General features: G+C 50.1%; 1 protein-coding gene across 1 annotated transcript in view; it reads left to right on the top strand.

The window, feature by feature from the left end:
- The window catches only part of LOC119406743 (agrin), a 439,130-nt gene that overhangs the window by 270,400 nt on the left and 154,814 nt on the right, over nt 1-13,916 (top strand). The gene's annotated exons all lie outside the window — the stretch shown is intronic.

Genomic DNA, 13,916 nt, shown 5'->3' with positions numbered 1-13,916 from the left:
GAGCGAGTACTCTATAGTTTTCAGCATAAGCTCGTGACATCCAACTACATCATCTTTCTTTATGAAAATGGATCTCTAGATCGAACAGAAAAAGGTCACAGTTTCACCGCAAGGGCGAAGTAATGAACGCGATAGCAACAAGTTGTACGAAGTAAGGCTGGCAGTTAACTCTTTTGGATCGGGTCTCGCGTAACTCTACAAAACGCTGGCAAATGCGGTTGCTCCCAGAAAAGACGCGAATTTTGCAGTCTCTTGGCGTTGAGAGCAGAGCACGTAGAAGGGCGTACGAGCCGTCTGCTGATGCCTGCCGAGATAGCGCGCTGGCCAGCGTTCGCGACTGCGCGCTTATAGGCAAAGTTGAATACATATTATAGCGGAACAAAAAGATTCCCGCGGGACGACCGCTAGACTTGAACTGAAAATTTTACTCCCGATACATGACATATAAATAGATAACAAAAAGAGAAACATCATCACCTGTTATCACTTCGTATGTCCTGTGTCGGGAGTAAAATTTTCAGTTCAAGTCTAGCGGTCGTCCTGTGCGAATATTTCTGTGTCCCTGTTTTGTTCCGCTATAATATCTATTCAATTCAAAATCAGCTCGCCAAAATTTCAGCTTTAACTTATAATCAAAGTTCACAGTTGCTGCTCGAGCGACGCATCCCCCCTCCCGCCGCGTTCCTTCATGCTCCTTCAAGACGGGCGGAGTGTTTCCTCTGTGCTTGAGCAGAAACGATGGCAGGCCTCACACGAGGGATGATGTTATCACACGGAGACGGGTCTGCTTGTTCCATCTCGCTTCAACCCAGCTCGCGCGCTTTTACCCTCGGGCAGAGCATACGATGCGCGTGTTATCGATTTGGACTTGATACAGAACATGACGACGACGGCAAAAACCCGTCGAGAGTATCCCTGTAATTGCTATCGCAATAAAAATAACCGTGTACTGACACGATCTGGACCGAATCCTGCAATCTACAACCTAATAAAAAAAATATTGGCGCGCAATTTCTTCGCACAAAAGTTGACACAGTCACACGTGACGAACTGTTGCTGAAGATTGTATCAGTCTCTAGTTCCACGAATAAGTATTACAACAAGTTAACACTTCGCTGACTTTCTCGTTTTGCTTTCACGTCGCTACTGATCATTGTTATTTACTCAGAATATTAGGCCACGCTGCGTCTGGCCCAGTAATACACGTGCTTCATGGTTGCACACAGAGGCGGAGTGATGACTGTCTAGTCGCTTGGAACACTCGCGGCGACCAGGCCAGGACCTAGCAGTTCGTTTTATCCGGCGAATGAGAGAGAACGGTCACGCAGAAAACGCAACTGTCGTAACGCTCATGTGAAGTGATTGGATAATGACAACTCAATACACTCTACATACTCATGTCTTTTTCAATTTTCATGCTGACAGCAGGGTAGGTTTCGCTGTCTTCGAATGAAGCTATTCTTATCGCCGTATTTAAACAAAGCAAGGACCAGCACTCAGCCAGCAGCCACAGAACACGAGCGTTAACGAGCCCACGTTACATTCTGAAAGAAAGGTGTTTTTTTTTTTCTCTGTCCTTGCAAGTTATATGAAAAAAGGTATTGCACCTGTGCTTAACTCTTTTGTTGACGTGGGAAAATTGACCACGTTTTGTGGGTTTTAGTAATTATTTTTTGTTATGAATGTTATCATCTAGGCAGTGTATATAATATGAAATATCAATATAAAGCTAAGATATTGCACTTTCCCATGGTAATAGGTAAAAAGACTAGTATTATGGTATACTATACAAGAATATTTATGAAAAATAACATTCATTAAACATTGACTAGAACATTTGTAATATTGTGCTCCCAAGATGAAAGCGAGAAAGAACGAAAAACAGCCTGAAATATACAAACTATTTCCTCATCAGTTTTCTATATTAAAGGAGAGTTTGAATAATCTGGCTGAAAAAGCGCATGAGTTAAATTTTTTTTCTGACAAGTGAAAACTGTACTATTTCATGAGGTTACACAGTTTCATTTTTCGCTGCGCAAATTTTCTAAGCGCAGTAATACAGTGGATATCAATAAGAGGAGGAATAACTTTGCTGATGGGTCTAGCTATTCCAGCAAATTTTGCGAAATAGCAGCAGAGAAGCAGATTCAGATACCGAAAGGTAATACTGTATTTTCTCCACATTTCCATGTCTGACACTATCGGTATAGGCGGAACTATGTCTCTGAATGCTCTAAGATGTTAAAAAAATCTCGCTGTTGTGTAGGCATTGGTCTAGTTCGAAATCATGCGCTTAATGCAGCCCGTGAAACCTGAGGAAGCGCATAGCCCAGCGTTTTTCGTGGCGCATGCCACCACCCCGGCAATCGCGCACTTGCCGAGGCGGTGGCGCCCTCTCTTGAGTGGCGCGGGTATCAGCCGCATGTTTAAGTCAAGGACTAAAAGTGTAAAAGTATTTTCTATAAGCGTATCTTCATAATATCACGATACTTACAGAACACCAAAGCGCAAATTTTCAACAAATGCGGGAAATGTTCGACTTCCACAATTTCTTATCTGTATTTTCTTTACGCTGCGATATTCTATTCGTCCTGGCATGCGCACTTTTTTTGCTCCCATTATTTTGGCAAAATTCTGGGGAAGTAATGCCTACATAAGTGCGCTTTTCTGTGTTTTTAGGGAAATGGCTGTTGAGTGTGTTGGGGTGGCTAGTTGGTGCATTTAGGCCGAGTTCAAAGTGCGCGGAGGACGGAGCACGGCTTGGAGAAGTATACAGGACTGCGCTCACCCTGTCTACTGCTTATACTTGTGTTCCGTCCACCGCGGGAGTTTTAACTCAGTTTAAATGGAGGTTTCTCAAGTAGCGCGGTTAGAATAGTTAGCGGGAAGTCACCATGAAATGCCTGCTTTATTATGATGTAAGAATGGCAGACTGGGCTTGTTGGTTTAACATATTTGATGTGCGCTTTTCTGTGTTTTTGAAGGCGCTCCGTGTGTGTGTTCCTATTCTTCGTCCGTGTCTTATTCGCGCCTTAAAACTTCAAATATGTTAACCTGCTTTATTCGTTTTACTTAAGCGTTAGCAGAGCCTACACTGATGAAAAAAACGTTCTATTTTATTTCATGCGGCAGGGGATCCGTACTCCTTGTGTAAGTATATTTTTGCTCGCCCTACAATTTTCATTCTACTAAGGCCTGCAATGAAATTTTCAGCGGCAAGAAACAAATGAGCTCTGTGTCGAGGCGTCCTTTGCGTACTGAAACCAGACATTTGAACGAAGAGAACCTTTCGTTTTTGGTTGCCGCCTTCGCTTTCTGCATTCTCCTGCGCTATCCCTTCGAGGCTGCAGTATGCTTGCAATCAATCAATCCATAAAAAAAAATAAAACAATTTGCTCAGCAGTCGTTCAATACGAAACGTAGAGCGTCGTGTAAATCACGTTAATTATTTAATGCACAAATGATGCACAAATGATGTTTTTATTCATGATAGAAATGCACCGCCATTTCACAGCGCGGTCACCTTCATTATATCGGCCACATGTTTTGAATTTCTCTGTCCACGTCTTAGCTTTCGAAATGTGTCGTTCAACTCATCGCTTTATTCTCCCACTCCCCTTCATAACGCCTAAGCTAAAGCTTTATCACTGAACGATTCAAATGCACACCGTGTGCAAAACTTCTTTTATTAAGCATAGGATCGGAATTATATTTGTTTCGGGTAAACAGCCGCATTCTACCAAGTTGAAAATGCAACATTTTAATGCAGAGGCGCGTAGTTGTTGAGAATGGCTAAGTTTCAAAAGGAATATAAGCGCTCTGCTGATCCGTGACGTTCCACAAAGGACAGATACAGCTTTTCTGTAAAATCACCTAAGACGATTAAAAGCTCGCGTTATGCGCATAAAGGTTCCTGGAAAGTGTTACAGTATATTCGAAGGTGGCGTGCAAGTCCTGCGTACGAACTGTCGATAATATAGCGCGTCATATGGTTTATTGTTAGAGGAAGGTGTATAAATAGAGATATATTCATGCACTGTTTCCAATAAATTTATTCCATCATTCCAAGATTTGTGCAGTAGCCATCGGTGCATGCTGCAGCGCGATGCCAATGGAGCGCTTGCTACCCCCACCTAATCAATTCGTCCTCACTGTAGTTACGCTTTGGGACGCCTTTGAGATCTCACGAGTACCACACCTGGTGCCGTGAGTTCGCGGATGCAACCACAGGTTGGACCAGTGCACCTATTCCGGCATTTTCTGCTGACACAAAACTTTCTTCGAGAAAATGACCTCCTTGTAAAGGGAATTTGGAAGCGAGATCACGCTACGACTTAAGCTCGCGTGTAAACGCTGTTTCGCATACTGCGATTGCACAAAAGGAAAAATCGTTCCAGTGGCTCTATTCGCAGCCGCCACCAATGGCGGTTTATTTCACATGGGCTGCGAGAGGGCTGCGCTTTTTGCTCTGCGGCTGCCGCAGCACGCAGCGTTGCTTGCTGTCGTTCTTTGTGGTAGACACTGCATAAGTTTTGAAATGTAACGGGAAATGTAACGGGTTATGATATTCCCACGTGCGTTTCTTATCACTTTGGCTGTATTCGGTTTTCGCCTACAAAGACTGTGAGCAACGCTCAGTGCAAACCACGCCTCATTGTTCGTGAAGCTTCGCGATTATTGTAGATCGTTTTGTTAAGATTGCGCTCAAGACGCCAACACTCGAGCTTATTCTAGAGCTTGCGCCACAACCAGCGATAACGCTGGAATATTCGACGGCACATGTAAAAATGCCGACGCGCTTCACCGCTTGTCAGTTGATTGACGGCCGACGCTCTGTTCACCGCTATCAGTGCATACCGTGTGTATTGCTGTAAATTAACTTTCCGTTTCTCGGCCACAAGTACGGACAAATAAAGAGTTTCATCTTAGACACGTCGCCTGCGGTCTTCGTCGACGTCACGACCACGTGACATCTGGTGGATGTGCTGCTTCTTTCATGTACCGGACCCCCCGTCAAACCGTGGACCCAGCCCAAGTTGCGAGGAAGACATCGACGGCAACCCTGAGCAGCGAGCAAGCCGAAGACAACAAGGTATACGGCCAGAGATGGGCCTTTACCTGAAAAGACCCGGTGAACCAAGACCCCGACCTCGACCGCAGCGTCGATGACAGCCCCTGTGCCGTCTGCGCCTATCCTGTTGTTCCGGCAAACCAAGGAGCCTCCGACCTTCCGCGGTTCCGCACTTGAAGACCCGGAAAGCTGGCTCGAAGCGTACGACCGAGTCGCCGTTTTCAATGCGTGGACCAGCGAAGACAAGCTTCGAAACGTGTACTTCGCAATGCAAGACGCCGCTCGCACCTGGGTCGACAACCAAGAGCGAACATTGACAATGTGGGACACATTTGGCACCAGGTTCCTCGCTACATTCAGGAGCGTCATCCGCAAGGAGAGGACCGAAGCGCTGCTTGAAACCCGTTCGCAGCTACCAAACGAAAACGTGATGCTCTTCACAGAAGAGATGACCAGACTCTGCCGCCACGCCGACCCCGAAATGCCGGAAGACAAGCAAGTTCGCTTCCTCATGCGAGGAGTAAAGCAGGAGCTGTTCGCGGGTCTGTTGCGGAACCCACCGAGTACTGTCCAGGAATTCATCTCCGAAGCGCCGACGACTGAAAAGACGCTGGAGATGCGCACCCGACAATTCAATCGCCGCTCGACGCCAGCGCACGCAGAAGTGCAACCACTCTGCCCCGGCGACCTGCGTGAAACGATTCGAGCGATCGTGCGGGAGGAACTGCGCAAGCTTTTACCCCCGCCAAAGCCGCAAGTGAATTCGATCAACGAAATTGTTCGCGAAGAAGTTCAGCAAGTGTTAGAAATTCCCAAACCATCGCGGCCTCATCCGTAAGCCATGACCTACGCTGCTGCAGTCCACCGTCCCGTGCCCGCTCCGCGACAACGTCAAGACTGCGCATCGCGACAGTTCGGCCGCCAGACGCCGCCGCCGCCGCCGCCACCACCGACGCCCTACCGTCCTCCTGTCGCCCATCGCTATGCCCCGCGCAACGCACCAAGGAAGACCGACGTTTGGCGCGTCCCTGACAACTGCCCGTTCTGCTACCACTGCGGGGAGGCCGGTCACCCGTACCGCCGCTGCAGATACCGACAGATGAGGCTACGCGGATTCGCCGTCAACGCGCCGCGCCCGCAGCCAGGCGAACGGCCTCGCGACATCGACGACAACCTCACCGGAACACAGTGGCAAGAACGACGACCTTCCCGCTCGCCGTCGCCCGGCCGCTACATGTCACCGCACCGCCGGTTGTACAATGGCCCAAACCGGGACTGGTCGCCTATCCCGTATCCGGAAAACTAAGGGCAGCAACCGATGGAGGTGCGGTTGCTGTACGACGAAATGCCGAAAATTCTGCACGGCCGCTGACGCCGACAACGCGACGAGACCTCCGAACACGACGCGAACCAGACGAAGCCCTGCCGACGAAACCTCGCGGCTCGAAGACCTGACGACGCGGCATGGAAGCACCGCAATAAATCGACGCAGCCGTGATCCGACGCCGCGGCCTAACCGCAACGCAAGGCGCCGGACTAGCGACTTCGACGTTCTCATCGACGGCCACAACGTCACCGCTCTCGTCGACACTGGGGCCGACTATTCCGTCGTCAGTGGGCCATTCGCCACAAAGCTGAACAATGTAGACTGCTTGGAGTGGACCCGATATCCGGCAAGCTCGAGGCCACCTGATAACGCCGATTGGTGTACCATAAATAATCGGGCTCATCCTGCGAGCTTTGTAAACCTACAAACCTGCTCCAGGGACGTGATACTTGGAATGGACTTCCTAAGTGGCCACGGCGTAGTCATCGACCTGAGGTCTGAGTCGATAACACTAACCTCAGACAAAGCACTCCCGCCCTACGCGACGCCAGGGAACCATGCATTAAATGTGATAGAAGAGCAGGTGACCGTTCCGCCGCGCTCCAGCGTAATTATTTCCGTCGGCACCGAAAAAACCTGCGAACCTTGAAGGCGTCATCGAGGTCGATCAGCACCTACTCCTGAACCGTCAAATTTGCGTCGCAAGAGGTATAGCCGAGCTGCGTGAGGGTAAAGCAAAGGTAGTGCTGACAAACTTCAGGCACAAATATAGGCACCCCAACATTGGTACGACAGTCGCCTACATCGACGAATGTGTGGCCGCCAGCAATGCTTTCGCCCTCTTCGATGCTGCGAAACCTGCTTCGACGAATCGAGATCCCGAACCAGATTTTGACGTCAACCCGAGCCCTTCGAAGGTCAAGCGAGACCAGCTCAAAACCCTGCTCCTGCAATACAAGGACTGCTCCTCGTCGTCCTCAAGAATTCGACAGACCCCAGTCGTCAAGCATCGTATCATAAGAGAAGAAAGTGCCCGACCAATCCTTCAGAGCCCGTACCGAGTTTCGACGCCAGAGCGCGAGGCCGTTAGGAAACAGGTCGGCGAAATGCTACACGACGACCCCATCCAGCCGTCCAAGAGTACGTGGGCGTCACCTACGGTGTTATTGAGGAAGAAGGATGGGACCCTACGTTTCTGCGTCGATTATCGTCGCCTGAACAAAATCAGGAAAAAAGACGTGTACCCTCTCCCACGTATAGACGACGCCCTAGATCAACTCCACAACGTGAAGTACTTTTCTTCGATGTACCTCAAGACCGGCTACTAGCACATCAAAGTCGACGAGAGAGACCGAGAAAAGACAGCCTTCATAGGACCGGACGGCCTGTCGAGTTCAAGGTCATGCCCTTCGGTCTACGCTCGGCACCTGCGACTTTCCAACGAGTCATGGATACAGTATTAGCTGGCTTGAAGTGGCAAACTTGCCTTGTTTACTTGGACGACGTCGTTGTGTTTTCCTCGAACTTCGACGAACACCTCCAGTGCCTTGAATCTGTACTTCAAGCAATCAAGAACTCCGGGCTCACCCTGAAGCCAGGATAGTGCCGCTTCGCGTACGAGGAGCTCTTGTCTTTGGGTCACGTGATCGTCAAGTCCGGAGTGCGTCCAGATCCGCAGAAAACGGCTGTCATCGCCGCTTTCCCGCCACCCACTGACAAGAAGGCCATGCGCCGTTTTCGCCTCCGGCTTGTGCGCCTATTACAGACGCTTTGTCAAACACTATCCACGGATCGATGAACCATTAACGCAGCTCACGAAGACCGACGTCGAACTTAGGTGGCAAACAGCGCAAGTCGAAGCATTTCACGATCTCAAACAATGCCTGCAGACGCCTCCGACACTTGCGCATTTCGACGAATACGCCGATACGGAGATTCACACCGATGCAAGCAGCGTAGGACTCGGCGCCGTTCTTGTGTAGCGAACGGACAGACTGGAAAGGGTTATCAGTTATGCCAGCCGGTCGCTGTCTAAGGCAGAGGCCAACTATTCCACAGCAGAAAAGGAGCACCTCGCCATCATCTGGGCTGCGCCAAAGTTTCGCCCCTACCTCTACGGCAGGCCCTTCAAAGTTGTGAGCGACCACCACGCCTTGTGTTAGCTAGCTAACTTGAAGGACCCTTCAGGTCGCCTCGCACGGTGGAGCCTAAGACTTCAAGAATTCGACGTTACCCTCGTGTACAAGTCTGGAAGGAAACACTTCGACGCCGACTGCTTGTCTCGTACCCCCGTCGACTTACCAACGCCCGACGACCAGGAAGATTACAGCTTCTTGGGAGCCATAAATACCGACGACTTAGTCGAATGACAGCGAGCCGACCCGGCACTGAAGGGTCTAGTGGAATACCTGGAGGGCAGGACTATCGTTGTTCCAAAAGTATTCAGGCGATGATTGGCATCATTTTCCTTGAAAAAACAACGTCCTCGTACAGAATAACTTCTCTCCGGCCCGTGCCAGCTAGCTTATCGTTGTACCTTCGGGACTGCGACCAGAAATTCTGCATGCCCTGCACGACGACCCGACGGCTGGACACCTCGGACTTTCCCGCACGCTCGCACGAGTACAGAATAAAGATGGTTGATCCCTCCGTCATAGGAATCGGTATAGCACGAAAGTAAAGCGTGCCCTTACAGAAGTAACTGAATGTTTACTGTACATTGATATAAGAGAGTGTGTACAATGTATATTGATGTCTGGCAGCTATAGCACCGTTTAACGTGGATGCACCCACTTTGATGATTGGTGGTACATCTCCATGCCGACGACTAACGTCCATGTTATATGATTAAACGAACTCTTGTGTTATCTGCAGTGGTTAACGGTGAAAGCGTAATCAGAGAACGAGGTGTGATAGCCAGAAGAGCGTCGCATATAGGACGCAGAACTTGGTCGCCATCCCGCGGCATGTTAAAATGTGATTGAACACCGTGGCCGGACTAGAGGGAAACGCAAAGCTCGTCGTGCCTGGCCGCGATTTTTCTCGGGGCGAGCGCGTGAGCGGGGAACGCAGTGTTACAGCAAGGTGAGGCAGGCGCGCGTCGAAGAGCTATTTTTGGTTTGTATTAGCGTGATGCTATGAGCGAGGCCGACGCTTTTACGGCGCTTGGGTTAAGATCGCCACCTCGCGGTGTGTTAAAGCATTGACAAAACTGAATTTCTAATGAAAACGCGCCAAATGGGACGGACGTGTAACGCGTTGCAGGTGCTAATTGCAGAGGCCACAGTAATGACGAATTACTTTACTTAACCGCTCCCAGAGGGCGCAACACCACCCCGCCGACTGGGAGAGTCGTAGATATAAAAGGCGCGTTTGTAAAGCCTCTGAAGTCTGTGACCATGGCGCAGTGGATAGCGTGCCCGGCATCTGTTGTTGCGGACCGAGCGGTCGTGGGTTCGATGCCTGTTGACGGATCTTTTTTTCTTTGCCATCTTATCATGTAAACTTTTTCGACGTCGTTTCCGTGACGGAAATACGTCACTGAAGTCTTGGTAGATCCCGGCGTAAAACACTTTCGTGTTAAAAGTACTACTGGCCGCGCCTTGCCGCCGACGTCACTCGCTACGTAAGGACGTGCCGAGACTGTCAGCGACGGAAGTCACCGCCCCTAAGACCAGCAGGCTTCCTTCAGCCAATCAAGCCTCCTCGGCGACCATTCCAGCAGATCGGGATGGACCTCCTGGGGCCGTTCCCAACGTCGACTTCAGGAAATAAATAAATCGTCGTGGCTACCGACTACCTCACCCGCTACGCCGAAACAAAAGCCCTGCCCAGAGGCAGTGCCGCTGAGGTAGCCAAGTTCTTCGTTGAGAGCATCGTCCTTCGACACGGCGCCCCAGAGGTTCTCATCACCAACAGAGGTACGGCGTTTACGGCTGACCTAACTCAGGCGACCTAACTCAGGCGATCAAGGAATACAGGCACACAAGCCACCGCCGGGCCACCGCGTACCAACCACAGACCATCGGCCTGACGGAGCGTCTAAATAAGACCATGCCGACATGCTGGCTATGTACGTCGACGTCGAACACAAAACGTGGGACGCCATCCTTCCGTACGTCACCTTCGCGTACACCACGGCCGTACAAGAAACGACGCAGATGACGCCATACAAGTTGGTCTACGGACGGAGCCCGGTAACGACGCTCGACGCCATGTTACCAAACGTGACCGACGAGGAAAACATCGACGTGACCACCTACCTACAGCGCGCCGAAGAAGCACGACTGCTCGCCCGCCTACGGATCAAGAACCAGCAGACGACTGACAGCCGCCGCTGCAACCTTCGACGACGCCACATGGAATACCAACCCGGTGACCGTGTATGGGTATGGACGCCAATACGCCGACGGGGACTTGGTGAAAAGCTTCTTCGACGATACTTCGGACCGTACAGGGTACCTCGACGCCTCGACGCACTCGACTGCGAGGTTGTCTCTGACGGCTGCACGAACTCTCAGCGGCGCCGTGCGCGACCTGAAGTCGTCCATGTCGTGCGCCTCAAGCCATATTACGCGCGTTAGTGAATCTGAGGACTGTGTTTTTGCTTTATTATTGTACTATCTTGCTTGTGCTTATTGTTTATTGTACTTTCTTGCTTTATTGTTATTTATTGCTGCAAGCATTGGCCACCCCCCCGTGTTCTCTTTTAAGCATCGGGACGATGCTTTCTCAGAAGGGGCTTTGCGACTTGCCTTTCTTATTATCACTTTTGCTCCATTCGGTTTTCGCCCACAAAAACTGTCAGCAACGCTCAGCGCAAACCGCGCCTCATTGTTCGAGAAGCTTCGCGATTACCGTAGATCGTTTTGTTAAGATTGCGCGCAAGACGCGAACACTCGCGCTTATTCTAGAGCTTGCGCCACAGCCAGCGATAACGCTGGAATATTCGACGGCACATGTATAAATGCCGACGCGCTTCACCGCTTGTCAGTCGATCGACGGCCGACGCTCTGTTCGCCACTATCAGTGGATACCATGTATTGCTGTAAATTAACTTTCCGTTTCTCGGCCACAAGTTCGGCCAAAAGAAGAGTTTCATCTTGGACACGACGCCTGCGGTCTTCGTCGACGTCACGACCAAGTGACAATGTTGTTAACTTTTCATCGACGGTAGCGAAGAGCAAGCGTGGTTTGTCCTTTCAAGATAGCTTGTATTCTTAATTCATTTCAAAGTGCGCAACAGCAGCAAACTCGTCGGCGCTATTTTGAAGTGCCTCCGCCACTGCGAACAAAGCGAAACATTTCCAACATGGTGCTCGCTCGCCGCTCACCATTGCGCCGAGAGCGATGGGCCGTTTTTTCGTTGCGAGCGAAATCGCACCCTAACAATCGATGTGTTTTGCGTCACGGTAAACGGCCTTAAGCTCTATCCTACCCCGTTTTTTTAACGCGAAAGCGTTAATGTCGAACCACATGCAACGCTTTTGTCGGCGTCTGTCTGGCGTTTCGTTCCTCGGCGTCACGCGGCGTTGACGCTAGCCGTGACGGCGGCCGAAACGTCCATCTCAGGATGTTTCAGACATCGGCAGCGTCGGCGTCGACAGCCAGACGCAGTTCCATGAATGAAGGACCAATCAGCGTGCTGCTGGCAGAGACTTCCTCCCATTCCTCCTACATAATGTCGTCGCCGCTGCTGCCAACGCTGATGACGTGCGCCTCGGATCTGTAATGTCGTCGCCGTTAACTGTGTGGCCCGCAAGCTTTCAAATGATGTTTGTATTTCACTTCGCTTTGTCCCTAGCAGTTTTGAGACCATATTGCTCGTGCTATTTTTATTAGGCTGGCAGGAGTTTCTCCATTGGCCGTATACACGGCCTCAAAGATGTACGACAGTGAGTTCTCAGAGGCTATAGATTACTTGTTTGTTTTTGTTTCATAGTCAATGGCTTGCGCTACGAGGAAAATAAAGAAAAATGTACCTTTTGGTGGCGCTGTCTCATTTTCTCCTCTACAAATTACAAATGAGGCTTAAAAGCTATAATTAGGAATATTTCTTGTTGGTCCATATACATAAATTGCATACTGCTATGTTAATGAGAAATAACAGACAATAACGCCAAGGAAAATATAGGGGGTGTTATCTGTAGTATTTATATTATAAATGTGAAGAAATTAAAGTGGACGAAAAGATAACTTGCCGCCGGCAGGGAACGAACCTGCGACCTTCGAATAATGCGTCCGATGCTCTACCACTGAGTTACGGCGGCGGTCATCCTCCCGTCCACTTTATGGCGTATATATGTGCATTTAAACCTTGGAGTGTTAGTCAGCGCCATTCGCAGCCATGGCGGCGAGTGTGGAACACTCTTTTTCTGCCTTTCTGGTGTCACGTAGCGCGTGATCTTTTTACGAGCTGGCAGCTGACCAATAATCCCTCGCATACTACCTGAAGGCATCAAGTCTGCCAGAACGAGACAAGAGTATGTCAACTAACAGACAATAACGCCAAGGAAAGTATAGGGGGTGTTATCTGTAGTATTTATAATATAAATGTGAAGAAATTAAAGTGGACGAAAAGATAACTTGCCGCCGGCAGGGACCGAACCTGCGACCTTCGAATAACGCATCCGATGCTCTACCACTGAGCTACGGCGGCGGTCATCCTCGCGTCCACTTTATGGGGTATATATGTGCATTTAAACCTTGGAGTGTTAGTCAGCGCCATTCGCAGCCATGGCGGCGAGCGTGGTCCCTGCGAGGTTTGGTCCCTGCCGGCGGCAAGTTATCTTTTCGTCCACTTTAATTTCTTCACATTTATATTATAAATACTACAGATAACACCCCCTATACTTTCCTTGGCGTTATTGTCTGTTAGTTCTCATTAATATTGTGTCTAACAAAGAAAACGAGCCCTTAAGAGTCATCTTCTTTCCTTCATACTGCTATGTGAGGCTTTGGGGTTATTGCCTGAGGTTACATCGCGCAACGCTAGGCTGGCGCTGGCCTCAGCGCTTCTCACGTGGTTGGCTGCCCGCTGTGATGACGCCGAGAGACGCAATGGCAGTAAACGGCCTTTACTTGGCTAGGTTAGCAAAAGCGCGTGCGCGCCGGGCGCTCACAAAATCCGTCCCCGGAAAGCAGGTGACCCCCCCCCCCCCCTTCGGAACTGACCCAACGTGGGAGTATTGGGTGAAGCCATAATCCCCTCTGAGGTGTTTTAAATATGCGTGACCCCAGGTTTAACCTGATGGTCACCGAGTGGGCTTAGCCAGGTGACGTTGAGTTTACTTGCGTCTATTGTGGACCGAATAAAGTTGTTTCACTCACTCACTCACCCTCAAAACTGCACTGCCCAGCTATGCCGAGGCAGCAAGGTCACCCTTTGTACTCCGGTGCAACGTTCTAGAAAAAAGACGCTCCCACTCTCCACAATTTCCGCCGAAACTTGCAGCCGCCGATTAGGAGAAATCCCGCAGCACAGAAGGACTCGAAAGAAGCGTGCCAATGTCTGCCGTA

This window comes from Rhipicephalus sanguineus, chromosome 10 (genome assembly GCF_013339695.2).
Source record: "Rhipicephalus sanguineus isolate Rsan-2018 chromosome 10, BIME_Rsan_1.4, whole genome shotgun sequence".
NCBI classification, from domain to species: Eukaryota; Metazoa; Arthropoda; class Arachnida; order Ixodida; family Ixodidae; genus Rhipicephalus; species Rhipicephalus sanguineus.
The sequence above is the reverse complement of the archived record's forward strand: the minus strand, read 5'-3'. Positions and strand labels throughout refer to the sequence as shown.